Source organism: Podarcis erhardii (assembly GCF_964252035.2).
Source record: "Podarcis erhardii genome assembly, chromosome: 6".
NCBI lineage: Eukaryota > Metazoa > Chordata > Lepidosauria > Squamata > Lacertidae > Podarcis > Podarcis erhardii.
In genome coordinates, this window is record NC_138510.1 from 88,915,563 (window position 1) to 88,932,170 (window position 16,608).

The 16,608-nt window shown below is 42.1% G+C and overlaps 1 protein-coding gene across 2 annotated transcripts in view; it reads left to right on the forward strand.

Moving 5' to 3' along the window:
• PDC (phosducin) overlaps nucleotides 1-16,608 on the forward strand; it is a 30,321-nt gene that overhangs the window by 2,931 nt on the left and 10,782 nt on the right. Inside the window, exon 3 of one of the 2 annotated variants that reach the window (XM_081866174.1) lies at nucleotides 8,907-8,977. The gene's annotated coding sequence lies outside the window, so the exon portion shown is untranslated. Of the gene's footprint in view, nucleotides 1-8,906; nucleotides 8,978-11,881; nucleotides 11,929-16,608 lie in introns of those variants that run through there. The other variant, XM_081866175.1, reaches the window with a different exon arrangement.

Here is a 16,608-nt window from a genome sequence, read left to right on the forward strand (position 1 = left end):
ATCTACATAGTCTTTAGAAAGTGTTTTAAGAAGGGGAAGAGGAGAACTTATTGTTGCGCCCAGGGTGGTCTAAACCACGGAGCCTCTTGGGTTTGCTGATCGGAAGGTCGGCGGTTCGAATCCCGACAACGGAGTGAGCTCCTGTTGCTGTGTCCCAGCTCCTGCCAACCTAGCAGTTCGAAAGCACACCAGTGCTAGTAGATAAATAGGTACTGGTGCGGTAGGAAGGTAAACGGCATTTCCTTGCGTTCTGGTTTCTGTCACAGTGTCCCGCTGTGCCAGAAGTGGTTTAGTCCTGCTGGCCACATGACCCAGATAGCTGTCTGCAGACAAATGCCAGCTCCCTCGGCCTGAAAGCGAGACGAGGGCTGCAACCCCATATTCTCCTTTGACTGGACTTAGCTGTCCAAGGATCCTTTACCTTTTTCTACCATTTACTCTGATGGGTCTTTCTACTAGGAGCAAGCTGTGGATGTTTTTGGTTGCATTTGCATAGGATGAAAGATATAGGGTAGGAAATCCAGTCACTTAAAAGAAAGCTCAGCTACTTTTCCCACAAACACCTACCATCCTTGTTCACAAAGCACATTGACTTGGAAGCTGGATCACTGAAAAGACGGTGAGAGTTTTCAGTGAAAGCAAATTCTTAGCAAATGCACCTGTAAAGCCGAGTTTACCAATTGGCCATTCAATCCATTGTGTGTTAACGTTGGAAGTAACTCCCAAGGTAACCTCAAGGACCACTGCTTTCCATATAAACCTACCTGGACTCTGTGATCATCCTCTGAGTCCCTTCTTTGTGTGTCTCCTCTACAAGAAGTCCAGAGGGTGGCAACACGAGACTGGGCCTTTTTTGTAGTGGCTCCCCATTTGTGGAATGGTCTTCCCAGGGAGGTTTGGCTAGCACCTTCCTTATACATCTTTAGGTGCCAGGCGAAAACGTTCCCCTTCAACCAGCCTTTTGGCTAACATCCCATGCAGTGGCGTAGCGTGGGGGTGCAGGGGGGGCGGCCGCACCGGGCGCAACATCTGGGGGTTAGGGTTAGGGGGCGCAAATCCATGGGTTAGGGGGCGCAAATCCATGGGTTAGGGGGCGCAAATTACTTGCCTTGCCCCGGGTGCTGACAACCCACGCTACACCACTGATCCCATGTCTTTTTAAATGTGTTTGTGGGAGGGGGGTTATTGGTTTGGTTTGTCCTTGTTTTTATTATATATTTTGTATTTTATCGTGTGTGTGTGTGTGTGTGTGAGAGAGAGAGAGAGAGAGAGAGAGAGAGAGTTTTTTTATTTTGCGATTTTAAATACTTGTTTAAACATCCTTAAAATATCAATGACTTCCCTTCTTCTCTTTCCATGGTTCATTTTGCATACCATAAATCTAAACCATTCAGTATTCCATTATTACATCCATCAAAACTTATTTACACTGTTGAAATTATCTTAATGCTGCCAGCGTTTTCAAGTGTACACAATTTCCCCCCATATATTCAATAAACATTTTCCAGTCTTCTTTAAAAGTATGTTCTTCTTCTTCTCTTCTTCTATATGTTAAGTCTGCAAGCTGTGCATATTCCGTCAATTTAAGTTGCCATTCTTTTTTGGTTGGGACCTCGCTTGTTTTCCATTTTGGGGCTAACAAAAGCCGGGCCACAGTAGTGACATACATAAATAACCTTTTTTGACACCTGGGAATTTCCATCTGAATAATCCCCAACAAAAAGGACTCTGGTTTTTTGGGGGAAGGTACTTTTAAACTTTTTTTTTTTTTTAGTTCGTTATGGCTCATTTCCCAATACTCTTTTACAAGCCTGTGTTTTATCTTGTATTTCTGTGCTGTAAACTGCCCTGAATCTACAGTTGAAGAGCGGCGTACAAATTTAATAAACAATAAATAATTTTCAGAGGGGCTTATGCCCTAGTGAGTGTGTTCACGATTGTTGCCGAGGTTGCTGAAGCTACTTAAAGGGTTAGAAACATCGATACTGTATTTTGTTGGTTAAAATCAGGCTTGGCTTCTTTCCCACATAGTTAAATACATCTTTTGGAATATGTTTTCAAATGTTTGTACAAAATGGGCGGTGACAAAATATGTGTAATCAATCAAGTTGGGATTCTCTTTTAAGTGTTCCAACTGCACTGTTCTGTGATTTTCTAAGATGGAATTATCGGCTTTCCATAAGATTGTAAGGTTCTCCCCGCCTTAAATTCAGGATATGTCTGTGTTCCCAGATTCTAACCTGGTTTCACCTCTGACCCACAAAATTCTGCCTGACTTTTCCTTTCTCCCACCATGTCTCCTCATGCTTCCGTCCCAATCTATTAGGTCAGGAATCAGCAAACTTTTTCAGCAGGGGGCCGGTCCACTGTCCCTCAGACCTTGTGGGGAACCAGACTATATTTTGAAGGGGCGGAGAGAACAATTTCCTATGCCCCACAATTAACCCAGAGATGCATTTTAAATAAAAGGACACATTCTACTCATGTAAAAACAACGCTGATTCCCAGACCGTCCGTGGGCCAGATTTAGAAGGCAATTGGGCCAGATCTGGTCCCTGGGCCTTAGTTTGCCTACTCATGTATTAAGTTCTTCCTTAGCTCCACTCAGTTAGTATGAAATGGATCACTAAGCACATTTCCCATTAGATTTCCCATTACATGCACATTTCACGTTTCCTGTTGGTTCTCCCCCTCCCCATTAAATACTCACAGCCACCCTGTAAATAGATTTAGGCAGTGCTTCCCCCCCCCAAAAAAAATGATGTTTAGGGGTACTCTCATTCTGACTCAAGAAAACCATCATTTTATAGTTCAAATCAGGGAAAAGAAATACAGTAAACAGACGAAAGTACAAAGATTCACAAAATGTTTAGAGGTATGCGTACCCCTGCATTCCCCCCCCCAGATAAAAAGCATTAGATTTAGGCTGAGAGACTGAGAGTGGCCAAAAGTAACGCAGTGAGCATCATGGCTAAATGGGGATTCAAACCCCAGCCTCCTAGGTTCTCATCAACGGGATAGGGTCCATAAAAATGTGGTTGAAGAGTTACTTGTGCAAGAGGTCTTCCTTGTCCCCCCCCCTCCCCTTCCCACTGCAGCCTCTGGCACCTCCTGGAAGTTTACACGTGAGGATTAATCGAGCGGTATTCGAAAGCACGTCAAAGTGCAAGTAGATAAATAGGTACCACTCCAGCGGGAAGGTAAACAGCGTTTCTGTGCGCTGCTCTGGTTCGCCAGAAGCGGCTTAGTCATGCTGGCCACATGACCCGGAAGCTGTACGCCAGCTCCCTCAGCCAATAAAGCGAGATGAGCGCCGCAACTCCAGAGTCAGTCACGACTGGACCTAATGGTCAGGGGTCCCTTTACCTTTATATATAAGTTCAATAAATAAATAAAATAAAATAAATTATCCAGAATGGGGCAGAATCAGGTACTGCAGAAGAGTGGGGTTGACAGAATACAGGGAGGTCATTTGCACAAGGCAGTTGCACAACGTGCCTTTCATCTTGCACTAGCCAAAGTGCCTTTCCATTCGCACATTGGATCCAAAACATTGCTCTCTTTGAAAACACATCACATTTCCCCTCCCCGTATTTAAAAGCCTCAATGTTGAAGTGAGCACTCACACTTTAGGTTCAGGGTGCCCTTTGCAGGATCGCGCGCAGTGCTACAGTTCCCAGAGAGCTTAATGGCAAACAGGGACTGGCCTACCTCTCAGTGTTAATTTTTGGAGGCTCAAGCCCAGCCTCAGTAATCAAGTTTCTTGCTGGGAGGTGGGGCCAGCCCCATTTATAAATAGGGGGTGGAGCCGACAATAGTCCGGCAGTCGGCTCTGGAGATTCACCCTCCCTACCCTCCCTTAGCGTATTGTTTACTTGTTTACAGGTTAACTTTTTCTTCCTGTTTAGTGGGCGCTGCTACGGTCTTTGACTGGTTGCTGTTGAAGGACTGGGAAGAAATTTTCCAGCATTGGCAGGTTTTGTCTTCCCCGTAGCAATTCAACACAACTTTGGCAGTTGTGGCCTTGGGTGGAATCCTTTAGTCTTTTCTTCCCTATATTGGGGGGCATGAAGTGGTGACTCACCCCCCCCCCCCCCGCGCGCGGTGGCGATTCCAGGGTCCCCCTCTTAAAGGGGTGATATATATTGGGTGTCACTGGCCATACACTGAAAGGTTGTCAGTGAACTACCCTGCGTGCGGGGATATGGGCTCGGCTGCCTGCTACACTTACGTCTCGCAGAGCACCCCCATATCCCATTTACCCTGATGAGCCCCAGTTCCCTCCAGCTGGGGGGCTGGGAGGGGTACACGCCCAAGGCCTAAGCCAAGGTCTTCCTACATTCAGAAGTTTAATAAAGTTCTGGCCTAATTTTAATTCCATGTAACATCAGAGTCTTTATTCCTTCCTTATGATCCCTGGAGGCTGGGGCTGTCGCCGCCTGGTCATGTAATGTTTGCACAATTTTTGATCCACTGAGCCACTGATATAAAATTACGTTGCAATTATAAAAGTCTGATATGTTTTTATTTATAAAAATCTTTGTTTGCTGTGGCCTGGTTTGTTAGGTCGGCGCTGCTACATTTCTTGGAGTGTTACAAAACCACAAGCAACAGCTACCAAAGGCAGCAGATGGTCCTTTGCTATACACAGTAATTAAAGAACTTGCCTCAGAAGAGGAACCTGATTCTGCCCCAGTTAGGTCAATGACAGCTTAACCCTAGAATCTAAGTGCATGGGATTCATATATTCGCTTCTTGCTAATTATAAAGCCTTTAATCTCCAATTCAGTTTTGTGTTTGTGTGTGTTTTGCTTTTGGAATTTGCTTCCAGAGAGTTGTAGTTGTCAGTAGCTGTCTGAGATTTGCCAGATATCAAAATTCCCAGACAAATTTGGTGTACGTTGTGGATGTTAACAGTTCCCTCAGTGCGACTTGACACTATTCACTGGTGTATGTCCAAAAGCTGGGGTTATAAATCTTTGTTGTTGGACAAAGTTTGTCAGGTGTTTGACAGCATTTGTTTGATGTTCGAAGTGGGTCAGAGACCCTCAAAATAAAATCTGAACAAAATTGGTGAAACAGCAAAGAGTTTATTGATTACAAAAATGTTCTTGCAAATCTATCCTCTCAAATGTTTGCAAGAACGTTTTTGTAATCAGTAAACTCTTTGCTATGCTAAATTGTATATATTCACTGTAACATTTCTTCTGTTCCACTGTCTTTTCTGCACAAACTGGATTAGGAGGTTTTAAAGCCAAACAAAAACATACAACAGGGATGGGAGGAGTGTGCAAACATGGACAACAATATCTAAGACCACTTTCAAATCTGAGAATATTTGTATCTGTCTTCCAGCGAAATGACTTGAGTTGCTTGCAATCCAATACAGCAGAGAGTACATTACCATTATCAAAAAGTGCTTGGTGTCTCTTTTGAGAATAACTGGGGAACTTTGGCCAAAAATAAAAAATAGGAACGTCTCTTTCTCACCTGGTCTCAGATGCAAAGGATTGTATATGTTCAAAATCCCAAATACAAAATGCTTGGCTCCTAGAAATTGCCTTTGGGATCTACATTTCCAGATTCTGGAATAATCCCAACGTTTTCTTTTTAATTATTTGCATCGGCTACTAGGCGTAGCTATAACATAAAATCGAATGTATTGAAGATAGAGGTAAAAACTTAACTATAGAAAATACATTTTGGGGGTTTACATCAATAATCCAATAATAGATCTTATTCTAATTGTCCCCACTAAAAACCCTGCAGTTTTTGCTGTCACCAATGGTTGAGCAACAATAGTAGAGGGGCAATAACCTCACTCCTCAAATCTTTATAAAGAGTGCAAGCCAAAAGCACATGAGCCACTGACTCGATACTGCAACGTTTGGATGTGGTGTATAAAAACTATTATTAAAATGAATTCAGAAAATATTAATATGGCATTCACTATTCCCTATTTATTAACATAAGATAATTAGGCGCCCTACTTTTCTGTTGAGGAATTACCTAATGGTTTTTGGTTTTTTTAAAGCCATCTTGGAATTTTAACTAACTCCTTTACCTGCCCACAAGGTGTTCAAAACTGCATTATCAGGTGATTCCTTAAGACCTAATTTAACCCATGCCCTCTAGGGCTATTCTTGTGTCTTTCTCGAGACTAAATTTAGAAAGCAGGATTAAATTTAGAATTAATTAAAAAGGAAACAAATGTCCTTGAGCAGAGAAGTTAAGTCTCGTGGTTTTCCATTCAGTGGTGAAAGCCCAAAGCAGTTTTAAATATTAATTGACTCGTTTTACTTTTTTTAACCCTCAGCTTTTAAAAATAAACATAAACCAGAGCAAGGGAGGGGAGGCAGAGAAACCACACCTTTCTTTGTAAGTGGAACACGGCTCATCTTGGGTAAAAACAAGAAGAAACAAATACCGTATTTTTTGCTCTATAAGACTCTCTTTTTTCCTCCTAAAAAGTAAGGGGAAATGTGTGTGCGTCTTATGGAGCGAATGCAGGCTGCGCAGCTATCCCAGAAGCCAGAACAGCAAGAGGGATTGCTGCTTTCACTGCACAGCGATCCCTCTTGCTGTTCTGGCTTGTGGGATTCATAATATTTTTTTTCTTGTTTTACCTCCTCCAAAAACTAGGTGCGTCTTATGGTCTGGGGCGTCTTATAGAGCGAAAAATAAGGTATGTGTTGCTCACTGAGGGTGCAGTTCTGCTCTCCCTTCAAGGACAACAGCTTAGGCACCAGTAATGAACAAGTGCATTAAGGAGGGAACAAGCTTGGCTGGTCTCCTCCACTTTCTCCCTTGCAAAGCTTGCAAAAACACTGAGGCTGTGGGACGAGTTGGCCCAAGATATCACCCCCATCTCTGCCCTCCACTCATTTTGCCACATGCATTCCCTTCAGCATTTTACTGATGCAAACAGTGGCTGTTTATAGCATCCATCTTCTTATTACATCCAAGATTCTGGAGCCCAGACCACCATAATAAGGCACTGCAGACCCTGCAAGTGTCCCTATTTTCCAGGGAAAGTCCCGGAATTTACAGAAGCCACCCCAGTTTCTGATTTGATCCAGGAATGTCCCACTTTTCCCTAGGGCGTCCCTACAGTGGTACCTCAGGTTAAGAACTTAATTCTTTCTGGAGGTCCGTTCTTAACCTGAAACTGTTCTTAACCTGAAGCACCACTTTAGCTAATGGAGCCTCCCGCTGCCGCCGCGCAATTTCTGTTCTCATCCTGAAGCAAAGTTCTTAACGCGAGGGACTATTTCTGGGTTAGTGGAGTCTGTAACCTGAAGCGTCTGTAACTCAAGGTACCACTGTATTTTCATCAGAGAAATCTTGGAGGGTATGGAGTCAGGACACCCCCGAGCTGAGGAGATAAGTAACTGCAACCTTTAGAAGACAGCCCTGTATAGGAAAAGTTTTTTTAATGTTTAATGTTTCATTATTTTTTATATATGTTGGAAGCTGCCCGGAGTGGCTGGGGCAACCCAGTCTGAAGACTGGGATGTTGTTGTTGTTGTTGTTGTTGTTGTTGTTGTTGTTGTTGTTGTTGTTGAATAGGATGTCTCTATTTTCATCTGGAAAATGTTGGAGGGTATGGCATTGTTGAAGGTTCTGTTGTTCTGCACTCCTTTATTTTGCAATAGTCTGTTCTCCACTGATTTAAAAGCCAAGACACTATTTGTTCTTTTGTGGAGGGAGGGGGGTATAATTACTGGTATATATCAGCAGCTGCACTGTGGGAAATGGCAGAGTGCACAACACATGCTCTAGTGTCCATGTGCTGAACTTTGATGCATGTCAGTTAAAGAGCGACATAGAGATAGAACCCTGGGGGGAACCCTAAAGATGGACAACTTTTGAAATACACTAGGAAAGTTTTAGCAGAGCTAAAAATGGGAGCAGTGACGGCAAACCAGGCATGGCATTAAATTAATATTCAATGGATAGGTTTTTAAGGCAAATAGCCATTGAGCTAGCAGGGTTGGGGGGTTAGCATATTGAGATGGTAGCAGTGAGCCACTGGAGGTTTTTGCTGCCAGTGTATGACTCTGACAGACATTGCTGGGTGTCCTGAATCCTTTCTTTGGCCCTCCATAGATGGTTGTTGCGGGTGGCGCTGTGGTCTAAAGCACTGAGCCTCTTGGGCTTGCTGATCAGAAGGTCGGCGGTTTGAATCCCTGTGACAGGGTGAGCTCCCGTTGTTCTGTCCCAGCTCCTGCCAACCTAGCAGTTTAAAAGCCAGTGCAAGTAGATAAATAGGTACCACTGTGGCGGGAAGGTAAACGGCGTTTCCATGCATTCTGGCTTCCATCACGGTGTCCCGTTGCGCCAGAAGCAGTTTAGTCATGCTGGCCACATGACCCAGAAAGCTGTCTGTGGACAAACGCCGGCTCCTTCGACCTGAAAGTGAGATGAACACCACAACCACATAGTCACCTTTGACTGGACTTAACTGCCCAGAGATCCTTTACCTTTTTTTACCTTTAGATGGTTGTTGAATTCTGGCCAAGGAGCTATGTGTATCCATCTTCTCCTTCCTTCCCCCTTCATGAGTTCCAAAACATAAGGAGATATGATGCCCTGCCTGTAGAGTTCTCAGGGATGTCTAGGTACTGGAAGCACTGGGAGTTTTGCTGTCTGGGCTACTGGGACTGATGGACTGGGAGTGCTGTGGTGTCTTCTTTGATGGGATGTGTGAGGGTGTGCTGGGGGAATGCCACAACCATTGTGAATACATTGGTTACCACCCTCTATGGGTTGCACTGACCGCACAGTCCCTGCTTGGTGAATACTGAAGATGCCAGGAGCGTGTTTAGCTGTTGCTTTTCAACCATTTATATATATATATATTAAAAATACTTATTTTATGTTTGTTTCCCCCACCCCCTTTGCAGGCTGGGCACACACTGGATTTAGTGGCTGGTCTGTGGGCATAGCGGCAGCGTATCTTTGGATCTGGCGTAATGTGAGTACGCTTGTTCCGTCCTTGTTGATACATAAAAACGCAAGAGAAAAGGAAAACTGCAAAAAAGAAAAAAAAAGAAATTGAGAGGAGAAATACTAACACAGATTTTAAAAGGCATAGAATCACAAAAGTTAGGAATTAAGATATATATTCTGGATTCCAATGGTTATTACAATCTATTATTCATTTTTTACGACACTGCATGACTTTTAAAGTCTGTTTTAATGCTTCGTCGCTTTTATTATTTACTTATTTTCTTTCTTTTACGTATTACTTTTTCTTATGCTCTCACCTTTTTGTCTTTGTTATTATTCAACAGTAAAATTGGTCCTATAACATGCAACATTTTTTTCATTTTGGGCCAGAGAAGCTTAAATTAGAATGAATGATTTAAAGACATGGGCATTTGGTGATCTCATATAAAAAAGTTATTTCACTGTAAAATAAAAGGTTCTTTGGTTTTTTCATGATTTTCAACCAAATGAGTTTAAAATGATAAGGTTTTGCATAATTAAAGGGAAAATAGGGTGCTGTCCATTTTTAACAGATTATTAAAGAATAATCCAAAACCAAAGATTTGTCTCAAAAAAAGTTTTGATAGATTTAAACGCAGAGGAAACTATTTTATGTATATTTACCTTAACATTTCCATGCCGTTTTTCTGCACATAAGCAGAAAAACAGAACACTATGCTTCAATCTGTCTTAATGTCAAAGAGAATTTATTTATACACAGCAAAATGTATCAAGTCTCCTAATATTTAATGTAGATGTAATGCTGATAATGCTAATTTAACTGACATTTATAAAAATTGAACCTTACTGTAAAAAGTAGCAGGTTAATAATAGTTAATTGCCATGTGTCTGTGCATCAGGGCTCCTGTCTTTCTTCTCCCTCCCATCGTCTCTTCAGGTGTCACCACAAGGAGCAGATTAGAAGCTTTTGCTACTGATTTCACTCCTGTCCTGGGAAAATTATTGTTAAAGATAAAATAACCAAGCAGATAGAAGAACACACCTTGGTGGAGCAGAACCAGACTGGCTTCTGCGAGGGCAAATCTTTTTTTTTTTTCTTCAAAATTTTTATTGGTTTTTACAATATTATCGACAAACAAACACACAAAACAAACAAACATAGCAAACATAACAAACATAAATCATAAGCTTATTAAAAATAACAATTATTAACTTTGTAAAGCGACTTCCTCGTTTCCCCTTGGTTGAATTTCATTGCATATCCTTATAACAGTTTTCCAAATCCCAATTTTTATAAACTTTAACTTGAACATTAACATCTTTAAATCTTCTCCTTATAGTATTGAACATATTATTTTATCGCTTAACATAAATACAATCCTAAGCCCTTTAAATATCTGGAAGCTATTTCCAGCTAGTTTAACTTAACAAATTTAGCTAAATAATCATTAAATTTATTCCATTCTTCCTGATATTCCTCCTCCTTCTGGTCGCGGACTCTTCCAGTTAGGTCGGCTAGCTCCGAAAAATCCATCATCTTCATCTGCCATTCTTCTACTGTTGGTATTTCTTGGGTTTTCCACTTTTTAGCTAACAAAATACGAGCCGCAGTTGTGGCATACAAAAATAATTTAACATCTTTCTTGGGCAATTCCAAACCTGTTATTTGCGAGGGCAAATCTTGTCTTACATGCTTATTAAGTTTCTTCAATAGTTTCAACAAGCAAATCTGGAGGCCTTCATCTACCCTACCTGCAATAAAACATGTCTCTCCCATGTCGGTCTCTACAGCCACAGCAGGTGCTGTAACTCTCCAATGGTTTGACTTTACCCCTCAAAGACATATTTTTCCATCATCTCCTGAGACAGACAGATGCTAACGACAGCAGCAATAGATACAGGCTGACATAGTGTACTTAGGCTATGAAAAAGCTTTTGACATGGTAAGGCTCCCGAGTAAGTTTAGCAATCATGGGATAAGAGGAAAGGTTCTCCTGTGGATCAGGAACTGGTAAAGAAGCGGGAAGCAGAGAGGAGGAATACAAGGGCAGTTTGAGAGCCAGTGTGGTGTAGTGGTTAAGAGCGGTGGACTCGTAATCTGGTGAACCGGGTTCGCTTCCCTGCTCCTCCACATGCAGCTGCTGGGTGACCTTGGGCCAGTCACACTTCTTTGAAATCTCTCAGCCCCACTCACCCCACAGAGTCTTTGTTGTGGGGGAGGAAGGGAAAGGAGAATGTTAACCGCTTTGAGACTCCTTAGGGTAGTGATAAAGCGGGATATCAAATCCAAACTCTTCTTCGTGGGATGTAGAAAGTAGAGTCCACCAAAGAGTGGTATTTGGACCTGTAAGTTTTAACTTCTTCACAAATGATCTAGAGCAGGGTTTCCTAAACTTGGGCCTTCAGCTGTTTTGGGACTTCAGTTCCCCTCATCCCTGACCACTGGTCCTGTTAGCTTTGGATGATGGGAGTTGTAGTCCAAAAACAGCTGGAGATCCAAGTTTGGGAAATGCATATAGTTAGGAGTGGACAGTGCGATGGCCACATTTGCCGATGATACTAAATTTGTCATGGCTGTTAAAGCCAAAACAGATTGTGAAGAGTTCCAAAAGGCCCTTTCCAAACTGAGTGAATGGGTGGTAAAATGGTGAATGTGGCTCAGTGTGAACAGGTGTGAAGTAATGGATGTTGGGGCAAAAATGTCTTAATTTCACATATATGCTCAGGGTGTCAGAACTGACAATGACCGAACAGGTTGGCAGCGGATACCAGATGGATGCCAACCCAGTGTTTAGCAGCTGTGAAAAATTTATTATTATTATTAGTAGTAGTAGTAGTAGTACTACCCCGCCCATCTTGCTGGATTTCCCCAGCCACTCCGGGCAGCTTTCAACAGAACATTAAAAACAGAATAAAACTTCAAACATGAAAAACTTCCCTAAAGAGGGCTGCCTTCAAATGTCTTCTAAAAGTTAGGTAATTGTTTATTTCCTTGACATCTGATGGGAGGGTGTTCCACAGGGCAGGCGCCACTACCGAGAAGGCCCTCTGCCTGGTTCCCTGTAACCTCACTTCTCGCAGTGAGGGAACTGCAAGAAGGCCCTTGGTGCTGGATCTCAGTGTCCGGGCTGAACGACAGGGGTGGAGATGCTCCTTCAGGTGAATTCCATGCCAATTCCATGCATTAGGAAAGAAATAGGAAATAAAATGGCTGATGAAACCATTATACAGATCTATGATGTGACCACATTTGGAATACCATGTGCAGTTTTGGTTGCCTTACCTCAGAAAGTATATTGTAGAGTTGGGGGGGGGAGGAAGGTTCAGGAAAGGACCATCAAAATGTTCAATGGCATGGAGTGACTTACCTGTGCAGAACAGTCGTAGTGTTTGGCACCTTTTTGGTTTAGAGATAAGGCAAATAAGATGTGACACGATAGACGTTTATGAAAGAATGCATGGCATGGAGGAAGAGGATAGATGCGGGTGGCGCTGTGGGTTAAACCACAGAGTCTCTTCAGCTTGCCGATCGGAAGTTCAGCAGTTTGAATTCCCGCAACGGGGTGAGCTCCCGTTGCTTGGTCCCTGCTCCTGCCAACCTAGCAGTTCGAAAGCACATCAAAGTGCAAGTAGATAAATAGGTACCACTCCAGCGGGAAGGTAAACGGTGTTTCCATGCGCTGCTCTGGTTCGCCAGAAGTGGCTTAGTCATGCTGGCCACATGACCCGGAAGCTGTACACCAGCTCTCTTGGCCAATAAAGCGAGATGAGCGCCGCAACCGCACAGTTGGCCACGACTGGACCTAATGGTCAGGGGTCCCTTTACCTTTACATAACACATGGACATCCAACAAATGTGGGAAATACGGTACAAATAAAAGAAATTACTTCTTCACACAGTACATAATGGAACTATGGAACTTGGTCCCACAAGAGGCAGTGATGGCCAACAATTTGGATGCCTTAAAAAGTGGATTAGGCCTACTCATGGACAAGCCTATCAATGACTACTACCTCTACTGTCAAAGGGATTACATACCCAGTTATGGTTGCTGGGAACTTCAGGTTGGCAAATTGCTGTTGCGCTCATGCAAGCTTCTCGTGGACATCTGGTTGGCCACTGTGACAACAGGATTTTGGCCTGATCCAGGATGCTCATCTTGCATTCTTACATTCAACCAACCACTGTTTAGCACCATGTACAAACCTAGTATACCTGAAGGAGCGTCTCCACCCCCATTGTTCAGCCCAGACACTGAAGTCCAGCTCCGAGGGCCTTCTCATCATCATCATCATCATCATCATCATCATCATCCCTTTATTGGCATCGCTTACAAACATTCAGAATAAATAGGCCAGTGCGATCTCATCGCCATTTCAACAGTACAGTCATTTGCCAAAGGGAAGAAGAGGTTAGCAATCTATTTCATCTCTGTGGGTCTCCATCAAGGGAAGGAGCCTGTAGCGTACTTTGGTGACAAAAAATCAAATAGAGGAACTTAGCTACTGTCTTGTTGAGCTCCTGTTCTCTCCCCTGTAATAAGAAGTGTATAACTTCTGTCTCTGGTTTCCATGTTAGAATACATAGATGGTCTAAAAATTGTTGGTAGAGATCATCACCCATTTTACATTTAAGGGCCTTCTGGCAGTTCCCTCACTGCAAAAAGTGAGGTTACAGGGAACCAGGCAGAGGGCCTTCTCGGGAGTGGCACCCGCCCTGTGGAACGCCCTCCCATCCAATGTCAAGGGAATAAACAACTACCTGAAGGCAGCCCTGTTTAGGTAAGTTTTTAATGTCTGGTGTTTTATCATGTTTTTAATATTCTGTTGGGAGCCGGCCAGAGTGGCTGGGGAAACCCAGCCAGATGGGCAGGGTATAATTAAAAATAATAATTAATAATAATACCCCACCCATCTGGACTGCCTCCAAAGTATTGTTATTCTTATTATTGGCTGCTGTTAATCTTAACTAGAGTTAGTTAAATCAAGCCAGCTTCATAATCCATGGTTTGCAATTGGTTTGTTTTTGCTAACCATAATTAAGACTAGCCACAGTTCGTTCAGATTCAAACATAGCAAGGCGACAAGATGTGGTTCGTCAAACCGTCAAATCTCCTCCCCGCAGATATGCCAGAAGTGAGGGAGAGTATGTGGGGCTAGGCGCATCCTCATAATGATGAATCATGATTTATCCTTAAGTCTGAAAGAGGCCCAAGTATCCTTCTGTGAACACCACGGTGCTTTGATCCACAAGAGCTTCTGCAAATAGGTGAAGATTGCCTACCACTTTCTATCTTACTTCCCTCTGCTGCACCCCTTCGTATCAACTCCTATGCTGGAAGGTGCCCTGATTCTCTAGAGTAGATTTTTGTGGGTTGGCAGAGGGAGCAGAGAATCAGTACTGGGAACTGCCTTTGTGTGAGTCGAATTCCATTTATGGAATATCTGCATTTAGCCAAGGGATTGGGAGTGGGGGGGGGCAGAATTCAGCTCAGTTCACATTTAAAAACAAACCTGTCTGATTCCCATTTTCTGAAACAGTATGTGAACTGAAATACAGGCATCCTCCGATATTCCCACTTCTCCAAATTTTGCAATGCCATTCTCCGGTAATAAGTACAAAAATACACATACCAGGGTAAAGTGTGCATAAAAATGCAAATAATAATTACAATAGCATACAAAATCCATTATATTAGGGAGCATTGCTATGCGGAAATGTGTATATTGCGAAAAATTCACACAAATGTTTATATTAGGAAAAATTACCACTAAAATGTGGGTGAATTTTCATGATGAGTTTTTTTTTATTAAAAAAATGACAATCTGATGTGGAAAATGTGGACAGCTCAACTTAATATTGAGAAACTGAGGAAAATGGAAATTGATAGATTCACCATTCCCTTAATTCTAACCCAATATATCTTTGAGAGTCTGATGAGATCTAATGGAACAACAGTTATTCATTCCATTATTAGAACCAATTTACTTTTTTCAAAGGTCTCCAGGGACAGACATCAAAAATCTTTTGATACGCATGCAACTAATTCATTGACTTTCAAGGTTTCTACTATCAGTAAACCCTTTTCACATATACCAATCTTTTGTGAGAACCAAAGATTGAAAATCTCCAACAGAATCCTTGCATGTTGCTGAGGATTCTGGGATTAGTTCTGAGTACACATTCAGTTCACATGAAATATTAGCCAGGTCAGTTTGCAGTTCTGCTGTGTAAGCTGGGAGTTAGCCTGCACTGACATCCCAACTGGTTGCAGGTTATAAGTGAAGACTTAGAGTTATTATTTTTCCTGGTTTGCAGTGTCACTGAGAACATACATACATATATGGGTTTTCACATTAAAATTTTACAGTTGCATATCAAACATACAACATAGAAACAAGATTCCAAAGAATCTATTGGACTTTCTTCCTTCCCTTTGTGGGTCCTATTGTTAATGATTTCCTCCTGCATCTTTTATAATAATCCAAATCTTTTACTTCTCAATTGTGTCCAAAATTCACCATTAAACTACAAGTGTTATTCCAGTCCCACTAATGTTTTTTACTGTTTACAATGGTTTTTAAGATAAGTTATAAATTTTCCCCATTTCTTATTAAAATCTTCCTGGTTTCTTATTCCGGTCATTTTAGCCATTTTGGCATAATCCATTAAATTGATCTGCCATTCTTCTCTGGTAGGGACTTTATCTTCTTTCCATCTCTGGGTCAATAACATCCACGCAGCTGTGGTTGCATACATAAATAGTCTTAGAATTAGAATTAGAATTTCTTTCATGGAAGAGCTTCTACCATTACCCGTTAAACTTGCTGCTCCTGTTTAAGATTTGTTGATATGCTTCCAAAAGCTCTGACTAGTTTAAACAACACTAAACTAAATTCACAGGGCACCTATTTGCCTGACATGTTAAAATGGTGGGAGACAGACAATGGTAACCGGGATAAGAAACTGGTTAATATTGCTAAGCCGCAGAAAATGGAGGTTCAGTGTTGTTTTTCTTGCTGCCACTAATGCCAAAATAATCACTTTCAACTTTGTTGGCCGAGTTCACATAATTTTTAATGTTGAGTGAAATTTTGACCTGGGTGCATTTAAAATGTTTCCATCATTCCAAAGAAGGAACTGCATTAACTCTGCTAAAGAGGATAGACTTGAGTAAATCCACTAACCCTCTCATCAACCCCAGTGAACTAAAGTGAGGCTGACAGGGTTCTGCGTCAGCCAGCCCCAGGTTGACTTACCTTCTTCCCATCATATGACCTGTTTTAATCTGGTATGGTTTTTTATGCCAACACATCTTGCAACATTTTCAGAGATAACAGGCCACTACAGAACAACACACGGTTTTAACTATGGAGAGACATTTTGTATTTGTAACAGCTAAGATGAGCCATGCAACCCAAAATGGGGAATTGGTGCCAAGTGTGCTGGAATAAAGTTGAATACGATTTTTTATTTTTCACAAGATCTAGACCTCAACAGTTGGGAAATAGATAGTTATCACTGTCTTATGTGCTTTTAGGGTGATTAAGCTGGTTCCCAGTTCCCTATATTTAGGCTGAGTGAATAGCCTAAATATAGTAACCACTAGGCTAAAAAAATAAAAATTGTTTTGGGTGAATGTGTCACAGACCTTT